Source organism: Polyergus mexicanus, unplaced genomic scaffold (assembly GCF_030449975.1).
Source record: "Polyergus mexicanus isolate NDT 795.1 unplaced genomic scaffold, iyPolMexi1.0 SCAF_25, whole genome shotgun sequence".
In the NCBI taxonomy this organism is placed as follows: Eukaryota; Metazoa; Arthropoda; class Insecta; order Hymenoptera; family Formicidae; genus Polyergus; species Polyergus mexicanus.
In genome coordinates this window covers 630,397-644,198 of record NW_027223345.1, presented here as the reverse complement: position 1 = coordinate 644,198, position 13,802 = coordinate 630,397, and the positions used below count along the sequence as shown (strand labels likewise).

At 36.3% G+C, this 13,802-nt stretch overlaps 1 long non-coding RNA gene across 1 annotated transcript in view; it reads right to left on the bottom strand.

Moving 5' to 3' along the window:
• The window catches only part of LOC138943131 (uncharacterized), a 344,651-nt gene extending 332,821 nt beyond the window's left edge, over positions 1 to 11,830 (bottom strand). Inside the window, exons 1-3 of the long non-coding RNA XR_011448411.1 lie at positions 10,413 to 11,830; positions 9,980 to 10,053; positions 9,646 to 9,685 (exon numbers count right to left, since the gene is read on the bottom strand). This is a non-coding gene — a long non-coding RNA (uncharacterized lncRNA). The remainder of the gene's footprint in view (positions 1 to 9,645; positions 9,686 to 9,979; positions 10,054 to 10,412) is intronic.
• Positions 11,831 to 13,802: the final 1,972 nt, after the last annotated feature.

The following is a 13,802-nucleotide window of genomic DNA, read 5'->3' as shown; positions in this document are numbered from 1 at the left end:
AAATATACCAAAAAAAAATAAGTTTTATAAACATAAAAACATGTATTATATATAACAAATATTTTTTATGTATTCAATAATTTTAAATTGTGGGTCAACTCGATGAAGCCATCTCTCAATTTATAGATATGCAATTTTATTATTTAAATAAAGATCAATCAGATCTCGTGCCACTGATAAAATTTTGATACTCGTATCATTTGCAGTAATTGTGGCTTTTCGAAAGAGTTTTTTTTTTTTTTTTTGAGTTCCCTGCAGCATGTCCGTTGAAAATCAAGCTCGTATGGAATGTTTGTATACGGATCTGACCATTGACCACGCAATGGCGTTTGATTTCCATTGGTGTTGCCGACGCCGATGCCTCGCAAACTGGATTTACATACCGCAGCTTTTGGACCCTTGCCAAATTGGTTGCACCTGATTCCGATCGACGTGCCCGGGGCATTATGGTATTTTATACGACAACAACATCGCGATCGCGTTGCGGAGCTGGCGCGTTTCAGTTCGACCGCTCGATTTTACGACGTAAAGTTTCAACGGGCAAGCGCAAATGACGGACCTGCGACGAAGAACCGTGCCGAACGACGTAACGTCATAAGCGCATATTGTAGCAAAAAAAAAAAAAAAAAAAAAAAAAAAAACATGACATTAAGGTACCTTTATGTGTTCAAAACAATGACACTCGATATACTTTTGATTGTGACGAAGGAGAAGAAAATCTGTTCGTTTCATATTATAAACAATTAAAGATATAAAGATGTTAAAATTTTATTATATTTAATTTTGTACATTTTACGAAATACAGTTAAACAAGAGTAATTCCTTTCCGCTAGAAATTTGCATTAATATAACGCGAACTTGAAACTTTGATGGATATGTAAAAGCAGAATATATTTCAAAGCAATTTAGCGTTAAAATTTTTTTCTAACACGATATTTATTAAAAATTTGAAAAATTATTAATTTAAAAAATTGATACTTTATTGTAATTTTATCGCTTTTCAGGAAAAGTTGCAAGAATACTTACAAATATCGCAATTAAATCTTTGTATATAAACGATTGATCCCTCAATGTTCTCATTTAAAAATAATGTGCATTAATCAATTAAACGATTAATATGGGAATTGTATTTTGCTCGCCATCAACGTCTCATTGTAATTCTCAGCTAGTTTGATCGCTATTATAAATTAGCATGAAAATTTTGAAAAAAAAAAAAAGAATAAACCCTCTTCGGAGAAGGATCTGACTGCCAGATAAAAACAAGACAAAGGATTTCATGGATTTGACGAAAGGAAAATATACAATAGTATAGTAATTCGCGAAGCAAGAATTGGAATTTAAATTTGCCGAAGAAAGGAGACAAAATAGAAACGGAAACATGAGCAGATTGAGGAAGAGAAACACCGAAAGATTTATATTACAATGTGCCGAATGCAAAGAAGAAGTGCGAGAGAATGTGAGAAGGAGGAAACGCGAAAGCGTGGCGGAGAGGAAGGAGTAGAAGAAGACGTTGGGTCAGACAGAGAGTGGAAGTGAAACGGAGGGGCGAACGATTGCCGCATTGCACCCCTGCCGACGCAATTTCGCGTCTATCGATTCACAATTCTCTATACTACTATACGTTTTGTGCCGTAGTCGTAGGATAACTATAGACGTTATCCTTTCGATCGAGCGAGAAGCTAAAGAATCAGCGTGCTATCCAATTATGTGTCAATGCTGTGTTCGAAGCATAGTCGAAGAATGAATAATATCCTCTGGTCGACATATGGTAGATAAAAAATTTAACGAAATTTTTGCGGAGCTCTTGTTCTTGAGCTCGTCTTACGGATATAAACAATCTTATGAAAATAATTATCCAAGATACCTTCTGTATCTTTAATGTGTATGTAACGAACTGTACGTAGCTCTGTGCTAGCTTTGATACATTAGGCTTTTAAAATCTGTTCGCCATGTGAAATATAACAGTGATAAAAAGTATCGTACTACAAACTCGCAGTTATATCTTTCCCGACATTTAATATAAATTCGCATTCTTCGGCATTACTTGGTCAGAGAGAATTTTGCATCTTTCGACTCGTGAGATTTAGAAAATGTGGCTCTTTGCAGAGATGCAATGTGTCCCAGTCCGAAGCAAAGCCGAGCTTGCGCCACGTAAAGAGCTTTAACGTACAGTCTCATTCAGGAGTAACAATATTATGTTTCAGATCTGATCGCGTTGACATTCTCCTTTAATTACTTAAATTTACAGATTAATCCACAGTCTATTTCTAGATGACAATTACAATATCTATGTATTCGAGAAATAAAAAGACATATTTTATTTACAATTAAAAAAAGTCGGCTCTTAAATATCTCTATATAAATAAACACAATATAAATGCATTATTTATATATCCACTGATTTCCCTTTGTATTTGTGTAGATAATTATTTTATATTTGAGATTTGCTTGAAAGTATATAATAATTTTGCGATTAATTGTACAACTTTTTATCTATTGCGCGGACATATTCTCACATACAGACGTCTTTCTCGTTTCCATGTGTAAATTCTCTTGGTACGGCACTTTGTTCGATGAGAAAATTCAATACTTGGTAATTAATTGCCAAGAGAGAGAATAGCATAGTAGCTCGGGGAGGAATATAATTGAAATATATCATGTTACTGAGATATTAAGCGAAAGTGCTGCCGCCTGCATTAAACTGCGAATTGTATCCCAAACCCGTACGATATGCGATAAGTAAAAAAAAAAATAATACGGTAAGTCAATATCTCCAATCAACTCCAATAAATTCTACGATATAACATGGCAAATACGAGAATGCGTCTTGTAATACTTGTAAATTGCACGCCATGATAATCTTCTCTGTCTCATATTAATGTTGCGCAATTCGCTGCATTTCCAGATCTTGATGATATTAATATCTCGGCAATATAACAACCGTTCAATATTAATAATTCATTTATTAAAATATAATTCACCTTGTAGCGCATTTAATAAAGCCCGCGTATGTTGAAATTTTTATTTCTTTAATCAAAAGCCATTTCATGGAAGTCTAAACATATTTTATTAGCCATATATACGTTTATGTATAAAAGATAGTGTGTTTGGGTTATAATAACTTTCACTGTATGCTGTATCATTTTATGAAAGCGTTATATGTTATCGCGAAGAGAATACAGCCATATTAAACCGTAGGAAAGGAGATGGTGGTGTGTGTGTGTGTGTGTGTGGGTTTTGAACGCCACGAGAGAAACGTTCTGAATACCGCATTGGGAAACTTTTATACTATGTCGTATATAGACATAAAAATGCTTCTCATACTTTATGCGGAAGTTGCCTTGAGTTCTATATCCCAAAATGATATAATCCTACTCGCGATATAGAGGATCTTCTACGTATATACCGGAAAGATGTACATATATATAGAAAAATTTATCTTTTTCTCTGGTGGTCTTATCTCTTTCTTTGGTTAGGTAGAATAAATATTATCTTCAATAAGATTTCAGCGCTAAAAAAATTATGTTTCTCTATTCTTAGCATTACCCTCCTTCAAACCGCGCGTTAATCTTAATAAATACAATATTTATGCACAACCTTGTTGAAATAAATTAAATTTTTTAAACGTCTTATTTTTTAATAATAAATTATATTCTAAAATTTTTTTAATATATAAAAATATAGATAAACGCGTTATTTAAATGCAGATAATATACACGTATTACTCGCGGAACCCGTTATACCGTTTTTCAACAACAACAACTCGCTGTATAAGGAAAACTTCACACGCGTACACACCGAATGTGCACTCTAGTTGACGAGCTCTCTAGTCGAGCATTTTTTGACAGTTACGTTTACCGCGTGAAATCTGCCTTAAAATCATGCGATCAAAGTCTTGCGCTAGATAGTTTTCAATTCGTATGCCCACCAAGAGAAAATATACGGTTGAGCACGCATGAATGAGGATGAAAATTTGCGGAAAGCGTCGACGCCGAGCGTCTTCATCCGCAGCAGCAAGCTCGAGCGAATCTTTGCACTGCTGGTTGCATTTACTGCCTCGAGATGAAACACTGCAGCGACTTTGCCGAAATCGCCGTCCAACGTTTCGCGAAACTACCCGGTTTACCTGACAAGAGAAACTATCTTCGTTGGACATATCGCGAAGACGCCGCGTGCAATTCGCGTTTAGAGCGTGCGCAACCAAGTAAGTAGACATCTCCGCTAAATTTAACCTTTAGAACCGAATCTCACATATGTGTTCACTAATTTCTCATACTTGCGCTCACATCCCACAGTTGCATCCTCCGTCAGCTATGTTATTCCACCTGCTTACGTACATCTACGACCTTCTTTATGCTCGAATGAGCTTCTGACTCGTACACAATATCGAAATTAATCTGCGGAAATTCCATGCGTGAAATTTAATTTTTGATCTCTTTTTTATGATAAAAAATAGTAAAAAATAGTTTAAGATTGTTAAGATTGATTGTACTAGATGATAAACAAATCACAATTAAATTGAATTTGAAAATGCTCCTAATTTTTCTAAATAACTATCTTTTTATCCATTTGTCGCATCTTCCTCTTTCTATTCTGTTAACTGTTATGCATCTTTCTTTGCTAAAGCATGACCAAGATGCTGAAATTGAATGAGGCAACAAATCCGGATTAAAGTTACTATCTATTTACAACTACGTGATAATATAGCATGAAAATTATTCCGGATGCTCCAAGATTCCCCTATGTGCGTCGACGGCGACGAGAGCGAGAGCAATAAGTACGCGCAAACTTAAACTTAAGAACAAAGTATTAGAGTTTCGAGGAACTTTATCGCCTTACTTCGAAATTGGATATGGCAGTCGTCTTCAGTTTACAATGCTCATGTTACACGCAGATTTCACTACGAGAAGATACAAATACTCGTATTCATAGTCCGTCCTTGAGGAATAAGGATTCCTTGTTCCTCGTTCCACGTTTCATAAACTTTCCTTGACCGAACAAGGAATCTTATTGGCTCCCTTATCTCAAGGAAAGTCGCGAGCTTCCTTGAGAAGTGATGCGACCTTTTTAGCAGACGATACGCAGAATATAACCAAATATAACCTCCAAAAGTTAGTTTCGTTACATTTGTGATTTTATGGTTATTTGTCGTCGCGCTCTCAAACTGAAAGTGTATAAAGGAAAAAGGGATAATGGACAATGAATTTTTAAACGATTCCGACGATGGATTTGAAGACGAAAATCCAGAGAATCGGATGCTGTGGCGGATTCCGAAAAGATACATTCGCGATTGGGAAAATCCCGTGGAATTTTTTGAAGATACGAAAAAGTTTTCATATGTATTATATGAAACTAGTTGCAGGCAGCATAAAACGGTGCTGCCTCCAGTCGGTCACTAAAAATCCCTAAAATATTCCTTCCTTCTGAAAGGGAGACTCAAGTTCCATCTATGAAACAAGGTGGCCTTGCAGATTCAAGGAATCCTTCATGGAGGCTTCCTCCGTCCTTAAAATAAGGAAGGACTATGAATACGGGTAAAAGTCATGCGATTTTGATAAAAAAAATTGAAATTAATTTACAGTGTCTCTGGCGCGCACGCGATAATTAAACATTAGAACTGAAAACATTTTCTTGAATTATTGTTTATACTCGCGTATTTAATCATACGGCGGCGTATAACGTATGCACTGAAATAAAGCGGCTCGACAATTTTACGATACGAAATTACGAATCTGTAGCAAGCAGATTCCAGGGTGGCGTTTGGATCAACCTTAGTCTGAATTTTCAAGTAACGTTTAAGACAATTCACGTTTATCGCCAATGAAATTACAGCTGCCGCGGCGGATGAGAGTTCGAGCGGTTGCGGAGGAAATTAAATTCGGGTATTAACTGTTCATCCAACTGCGCCGTTATGAGTTGACATTGTGCCAGGATAATAGACTCTGTTCCCGTAATTAACTCGTTGCAAAACACGAGCGACAAACGCGGTTTGCACGTTTGCTCTTTGACCGTAGCAATTATAATTAACAGACGCCTGTTGGTTTGGGCAAGAGAAGCTTTCCATTTTCGAAAAACAGCGAATGTAAATAGTATTTATTGCGTTCAGATTACAGCGTGCGATTGAGCTTTAGTCGACAAACCGATTGATTGCTTCCGCCATTAACAGATAAATTATCCCGTTCAATTAATTACCGATCATCAAATTCTCCGATTTCAACTACATTCTATATAATCTTTATTAATCTTTCCAAATAATTATTTATGATTTATGTTTATAATCTCTCTATCTTTATATCTTCTTTTTCTACATTGTAAACCATAATTAGACTAATTAGGTTTTGCTACCAATTCAAAAAAACTTGATAATTAAATGTATATTGTAACATTTCTTATTGAAATTCTTTCCTCTTCAAATCTGTTATAATATATATCTTGCTACATAATTTTTATTTGATAACTTCCACGTCATCATATTATACGGTTAACGTTATTCTATAACGTTATTCCTGATCTACGAAGTACGAAATTTCGATCAGACGACGCTCGCAATTTCGCACGCTAGAAAGGTAGAATGAAATATACTGCGACGAGTACAAATCGCTGAAAGCGATAAAAGTCATGGAAAGAGAAACGCATTTAGAGATGCGACGATATCAAAAATATCGATCTACTAAATCTTTACCCAGAGAACAAAGCTCTTCTCGGAGAGAAATTTGCGATAATCGATAAAATAAAACCGAAGACACAGAGACACAATTGAGAGTCGCTGCAGCGGATTCTGGTAAATCTTGAATCGTATTGTCGATAGTGTGTACAGATACGTATGTATGTACGGTGGCGCAAAAACGAGGAACAGAGGGGACTAGGAACGACGAGGACGTGGACGACCAAGGACGAAACAGGACGACGCTCCATTTCCGTACGCGCAACCAGCACCCTGCCTGCTTTTGCTTGATTTTCCTGCAAACTGCGTTTCAGCCCATCTGACGGTTTGTTCGTCCAACTGTGCATTTATGCATACAACGACGAATGCACTCCACCCTTTAACCCACCATTACTACCGTTCCTGAGTTTTGCCGACCGCTGTGTCCACATTCCACACCCTCCTTCGCTTCCGCGCCATAAATGACCGCCGCAGCATATAACTACTTCGCTTCGACAACTCGAATATATGTGTTACTATTAACTTTGCGTATATATATATATATATATAAAAAGTTAAAGTTTGAATTTTATTTTAAATATAATTAAATTTTTTTTTAAATTTCTCGTTATATATATATATATATATATATGTTAGATAAAGAAGATAATAATTTTTGTATATTTGTAAAAGATTGCTCAAATATATTTAGGAATATATGTATTGTATATCACGGCATTTATTACTTTAATAAATGCGCTTTCTTCGAACGGACTTTTATGACGAGTGCGATTAATAAAAGTTGCCGCGATCCTTTCAATTCGCGCCTTAATTGTACGAGCGCGATGCAACTTTTCTAAATGATTTTCTCTGCGAGAGATTAATGGAATCCAACATCAAAGTCTACCTTCGCGGTTATTACATCCGTTTTGGTATCAGAATGTCGACGTACTTTTTTTCGTAAATTCTGACTCGGCTTACCGAAGCATGCATGATACCAGTCTGAATTAATTTCGCGCGCAGAGCTCGTTGTCGCATTCCCCGGGGAGAGGCCGGTCCGGTGTATACGAAAAGTAATATTACCGCCGCGGGTGATAGTGCGAGTGACGGAGAACAGAGAGAAAAAGAGAAAGTAGGAGAGACGCGGGGGGTGCCTTCGCCCCGCTGGTGAGAGCAGCGTAGTGTCGGAGGAAAGAGAGATCCACGGTGGATAGAAAGAAGAATGGAGAACAAGAGCCGGGCCGACTCTCCGCGAGTAAGGAAAATATAAGAAGCCCCTTCATTTTCATTAATAAAACATCTCGCCGGATAAGAAGCGGCAGGGACGCCGAGAACCGAGAGAGCACAGAGGCTGGCGGTTCGGCGAGGGGTGATAAAGGGATGGGGGAAATGGAGAAGAAACGAGACAGATGCGGTAGAAAGCAACGGACGGGCCGCGACGGTTTTCAGGCGTGGCGGTTTGCGACTATTTCTGAATAACAACGAAATGCAAAGTAGCTGATAGCACGCGTTCAAGCTAGCGCGAGCGCGCGCACGCTATTCCTCCGGCTCCTCCGTCAGCTTTCGAGATCGCAAGCTCTTTCTTACTCTCGTTAACTTATCGTTAGTAAGAGCCGCTTCTCCTCGAGATGTCTTCCCGTTCCCGATTCGTCAGTCACGCTGGCCTACATTTTGCTTCTCTCCACGAGGATGTAATCCGTTCGCGGAGAGAATTAGCCCGCTTGTTCGCAGCACATTGCGCTTAACGTTTCTTCCGGTTTGTTCGGATACCGTCCGACTTTCAGACAAGGGCAATGTCGCTCGATTTAAGCGACTGAAATAAAATATACTCAGTTGCTGTCGCACCGTTTGTATACTTCGCCAGCATTTTACGAAACGCCGGCATCTGCCATCTCAAATCACACGAATTATGGTGGACAATTATTTATCATCTGTTTTAATCCCTTCTAAATTTAATCCTTTCTTTCTTTTTTTCTTTCAAAAAAATTGTGAAACCTTCGAATTGTTCGAAAAATGAGATAAACTAAAAATTGTTATAAGATTTTTGAAGACTAGCGCATTTTAATTATAATGTTTCGAAATCATATGTAATAAAATGTATTCCATTATTAATCGCTAATATCTTTCGTGATTTGCAAAGGGAAATCATTGTAAGAAATTTTCACGCTAATTGAAAGTTCCATCCTACCCACAGATTATAGCTTATATGATTATGAAATGTTAAATCCAACGTAAGAGTTTTATGGTGGATATAAACGTAGCTGTCAATGGCTCAATAATTTAGCGAATGGTCGATTCGACGAATTGAAAACTCGTCGCGGATACTACATCTTCTTGTTCGTCAAATGGACTCCGTTATTGTAAGTTTGTACAGAGTTTACGATGTACAATATAATGCATAGTAATGTCTCTTTACATGTGGAAAAGTAGCATTACTAGAGCTCCGACTACTTTAATTAATATAATGCCAAGTTATCGATTAAAATTAATTGATCGAAATATCTCATAATATAATATTATTTATAATAATATATAATTTATATTAAAATAAAATTAATAAAACATTTATATTTTATATAATTTAATAGATTGATAATTTGGCTTTACATCAATTTAAGCAAAGCTTTAATTAATATAATAATATTGATGAATGGGCTGTACAAAATTAGTATAAAATCGGCGTAACATAAGAATAAATTATAACTATTTCATATAATTAATAAGATTACTAGCGCTTTCTTCATTAAATATATTAAATAAAATTTTATCAATTGAAAAAATATTTTACATTCTTTTCAAATTTTTGCTTTAATTTATGCTTTAAATTACATCTATAAAATATGTTTCGATATATATATATTAAAAAAATCTATTAAAAGTTATTCGTATTAATCTATTCTAGCCCATCCATTTTGAGGCAACGGATATACAATATTTACAATCTACAATCTACTATATCTACAGATCCGTTAACTCAAAATAAAATAAAATTCATCACTCACCGGCACTGATGCGCAACAGCGGAGTTGTTGGGCTTGTTGTCTGTAACATACGAATATAAAGACCAAATTATAACAGCGTTCAAAATAAAATTAATATTTTGCGCGGAATATTTTATATCAGATGCGAACAATACTATTAAGAAACTCTATATGAATATAGAACAATTTTATAAATTATAAAGAGACTTTTTTCACATAGAAACTTTTATAAGATTTATATAAAAGTCTTTCTTCTTCTAATTTTCTTTTGTTTAATTTATCATTCAAATAATGAGACCGAATTAATGCGCGTACGCGATTTTTAACAACCGATATACAAATAATAAATGCTCACCCTTGGGTTGCTCCGCCGATGCAGGATGCCTCTCCTAGGCCTCCTCCACCTCCTCTCAGAACATCAGGGTTGCTCTGTAACATGCAAATAAAAGATCCAAATTGTAGCAGCGTTCAAAATAATTAATATTTAAAAAAATTTATTATACGCATTGAATTTTATATTCGATGCATACAATAATATGCAGATTAATAAAATAATTTTATAAATTTTGAAAAGAAAAAGCTACTAATAACTTTAATAATTTCATATAAAAACTATAATCTAAAAGTGGAAATTTTTACAATTATATCTTTTATATAAAAATCTTTTTCTTTCTAATTCTTTCTTGTTTAAATCATATAAATAAAAAATTAAATTACGCGATTAATTGCTTAATTAAAATCACACGTGTGCAATTAATAAGTAATTAATATACAAATAATTTACTCACCACAGAGTTGCTCCACCAGTGCCCGATGCCTCTCCTAGGCCTCCTCCTCCTCTCAGGTTGATTCACACGCGCGATACTTTAAACGGCACCCCCGCACTTTTATTAAGAAATGTTACCTCCGCACTTATACCCGCGATACTTTGAACGACACTCCCGCACTTTCGAATTTCGGTACGATCGAATCCCGCTTCACGTGAGAATCACACTTCGAGTCGACAAGTCGGGAATTCACCGATTACTTCGAGCAAAGGTTAAGCGGAAGCGGAAGAAGACGAAATCGATTGATGGAATAATCGCGAATGGGGTTCACTCGACTCTTGACCCGCGCCTGCTCCCATCGAGGGCCGACTAGAACATCGTTAGGAACGATTTCATACGAACCACCAAGTCTCTATCATACAGACTGAGCCGGGTTTATCGTAAGGCTGATAGACGGGTCGAGAATGAAGATACCCACCTTCTACGTGCTAACAATCTAGCATTTCGAAAGCAGGAGATCAACTTCTCTAGCGAGCGAAAATCGAACCTAATTAGAACAGCCAACTCCTCAGATGCCAAACATGTTAGTATTTCTACAATGTGCTGTTAGACGGTACAAGAGAAGGGACCCATTAACGACGATTCCAAAACAATCGACCGAACTCTAACCGATTCGGGCCGAACCGTTCGTCGGAGCAGAACGTGCCCTCAACAGCCGATTCTCGAACCGAAGTTCAAGATTAACCGCGCGAACATGCATCTATACTATGCACGAACATACGTTGCTACGCGGCCGGCATTCACCTCAGCCGCGATACTGAGGCGTTTTAACGTTGCGCCTACATTAATATATTAAATTTATTAATACATAAATATTTATATAATATATAATATTAATATAGAATTAATATTAACTGATATTAATATAAAATTAATTATATTAATAGGTATTAATATATTAACGATTGCAACGCTGAGAGACATCCCATTTAATCGGCAACAAAGTATGATCCTCGGTGACAATCGTGAAAACGAGATAAAAGTCCAACGCGAAGACGCGACGACGCGAAAACGCGATACCGCGACAACGCGACGCATCGTTGCTCGTACGGCACGATGACGGCAACGACGACGCACTAATGTGCGTTCAACGCACGAATGCGCGTGCCACATATGAGCCATTGTGCGACTCGTGGCAATGCTGTACGGACACGCGACGCGAAAGACGCGAAAGCCGTCCGCGACACGATGACGGTACCGACAACGCGACAAGCTGTCCGCGGCACGATGACAGCACCAACGATACGACGAGCCATCCGCGGCACGATGACAGCAACGACGACGCTGGGTACTTGGTTTCCCCTTCACAGTAAACCTTGAGGACCCTTAGGACCTTAAGGCATACCGTCCAGGTACTGAAGCCACTCCACCACGTCAAGGTGTACCCATGGAGGGTTATTTTATACAATATACAATTTTGTAATATAATATATAACTTAAAAGAAAGGAAAAATATATTTTATAATTGAGAGAGATTAACTATATCGCAGATACCCCTTTTTTTTCTCGATTAAAAGAGATGCGATGTAGATATGTTTTGAAAAAACAAGCACAATACATGTATAATATTATACGATAATTTAGATTGGATTTCATACACTATTAAAGAAACAAGAAAAAGAACGAGCAATGTACAATTAAGTTTCGAGACTCGCTTCGCATTTCCGTTTGATCCGTTTGCGCTGCTATTTTAGAGGGTTATTTACAACTCAATACTCAACTCACTTGGTGCAAGTTTTAAATTATTTGGTTCAATAATTAATGAGATACAGTTATGCAAAGTAGTGTTAAAAATTTGTTTAAAAATCGGTGTAATGGAAGAAACGCTTAACAACGCACCAACATTAAATTCTGTGCTAAATTAGAGAAGTCTCTAACAGAAATGTTACAAATGATTCAACAAGCCTACGAAGAGTCAGCTATGCATAAGAGTAACGTTTCGGAGATATAGATGACATAAAAAAGACGTAAATCACATTTTAAAAGGGTTTGCTTCAGAAAACTAGGCTTGCCGAATCATTTGTAACGGTTCTGTTAGAGACTTCGCTAATTTAACGCAGAATTTAATGTTGGCGCGTTGTCAAGCGTTCTTTCCATTACACCGATTTTTAAACAAAATTATATTAAGACAACTTTGCGTAATTGTGTCTCATTAACTATTGATTTAAATAATTTAAAACTTACACCACATGTCGAGTATTGAGTTGCGAATAACCCCCTAAAATGGCAGCACGAATCAAACATTCGGAAATGCGAAGCGAATCTCGAAACTTGATTGTTCGGCCGTAATATATTTTGAAAATAATATAGATGGTAAATAAAAATATAAATTACTTATCGCACATATCGTTGCTCCATCCATGGTCGGATACTTATCAGAATCTCTTTCTTTTCTCTCGTTCATCCCTTGCTGTTTCCTCGTGACATTTACACTCACTTGCGAAAACACAGTTAATTACGATTAGTCGAATATGCGACGATCGCGGCATACTTTGCACGGGCACTCCCGATCACGGAACAATCACACGAGACATACTTTATTATATCGTAAGAAAGAAAATATGAAAAATACGATTTGCTTGATTTTACACGACGCCAAAATCATGCGCCACTCGTTACAACAATACTATCTCTATTATTAAATTATTTTGTTTTATTTCTTATTTTTAACAGTTAATCAATTGTTAATTACAATAATCATATCAAATTATCTTTCGATACTTGTTGCGATCTCGTTTAGAAAAATAATTGACGATGTCTCGCGCTCTACTACTTTACTGTTCGAGTGTCGCCGTGCGATTGATAAGCTATAATACGTTAACAATAGCGTGCTAATGTTTACGCCGCCAAGGCCGAAAACCATGTTATTGATAATTTGTAGCCAAATATTTTGCATACTATGACGTACATCGCGGAATATTAAATCGTACAAGTATTTTAAATTATTTACTTAATAAATGATTAATAATATTACGGAGCTTATCGTTGATTACTCGAACGAATGCAATTCGACTATTTTATTGCGCGTTCTCGATCCGAATCATATTTAAATCGACGAAAAATCAAACGATAAAGTATCGGACAAAATATTAAATTTAAAATATTTTTAAAGAAATAATTATTCCTTATAAAGGAAGAGAAAGATCACTATAAAATAATAAATTACAATTTTGATTCCTGTCATTTCGACTCTTGGTTAAACGTATATCACGCGGAATACGCGCTTCGAGACTTATCGTTGCGATATAATTATGTATTATTTAAGATATATAAAATAAAAGATAATTAATTTTATTTAACGTTTAACTTGTTGCGATTTCGTTTGGAAAAGGAATTTGATAATGTCTCGCG